Below are 1,256 nucleotides of genomic sequence, written 5' to 3' on the forward strand. Positions count from 1 at the left end.
AGGTAGTAGTGCTCAAATGATGAGGATAAAATTGATATTTTAGTATAGTAATGAATTGTATGTGTTGTCTTATCTCAATTTACTAAACACAATCTATAAGTCTTTCTGTCACACTTTTAGGTAGTGTTTAAAACGGAGCTGGAGACTAAATTAATTCTCTGTATTATATTTGATGTAAAATTTATTACACTGAGTTATGTCTTAGTATTATATTTGGTTTAAGATAAATACGTAGATTGAGGGTTAAATTTGGAATTTGAAAGTTAAATGAGAGTATTTTTTGAAAGAAATATTAAAAAGTTTCGATCTCTATCTCTAAAAATTTTAGTTTCATGTGTTTCCATTTTTTAGAGATATTATGTGTCTCCACTTATTGATTACAAGATATCTCTAATCACAAATGATGGATGTTCGTGTCTACAATTAACCGGATGTTCAGCTGCGAACGGTACGCCGGAATTGCTTCCAACAACTGGATATGCGCGGAGACTGAGCGCTGCAGCTCAGGTCGGAGGTAACGGCTGTTCCAGGTCGCGTGACAATGCACTGGTCGGATGTTCAGCGCCGACGGTGCGAATCTGCTGCTGCCAGCGACTGTGAACATTAGCGAAGACGGGTGGGCGAAGCAGTTCTCGTCAGAGCTGATGCACATTGCGGGACAGGCGGCGGCGCGGCAGGGGATTCTTGAGCAGCGACAGTGGCGTATTTTGAGATTAGAGTAATCGACGGTCAATAAAAGTGAAAGGGGATAATTTGAATTAGGAGTTGGAATTAAAGTAAACGAGGGTTCATTGTATTTTTAATTTAATTTGAGTGAGCCAAACAACTCATTCTATATATTGTATAAATATCTCATTGTCTCTCTAGCGGGAATCAAAATTTTTTTGTCTTAGAATTATGAAAGTCGATGTGACAATTGTATAGGACACTTCATCAATATAGAGTTGTTAACTTTTTTTTTCCCTTCCTTTGCTAACAGAAAGAAAAAGGAGAAAAAAAAAACAAGAATACTAAATAATGTTTTTTGTGAGATTATTTATTCCAACTAAAGATTTTAGTGATGTTCTAATCCAATTGTTGGAGAACACGTAAGCATCTAATCGTTCCACGTAAGATTCAGCCGTTAAAAGTTCACAGCAAACCTAACAGAAAAGCCTAGTTGTTTAACAAAAATGATTAAAGGTGGTATTGTTCTTATCATATAAAGGTGGATCCTCTTTTCATAAAATGAACAGAGTCGGGGCTCCTGTTAAAAT

This window comes from Arachis duranensis, chromosome 5, assembly GCF_000817695.3.
Source record: "Arachis duranensis cultivar V14167 chromosome 5, aradu.V14167.gnm2.J7QH, whole genome shotgun sequence".
Classification (NCBI taxonomy): domain Eukaryota; kingdom Viridiplantae; phylum Streptophyta; class Magnoliopsida; order Fabales; family Fabaceae; genus Arachis; species Arachis duranensis.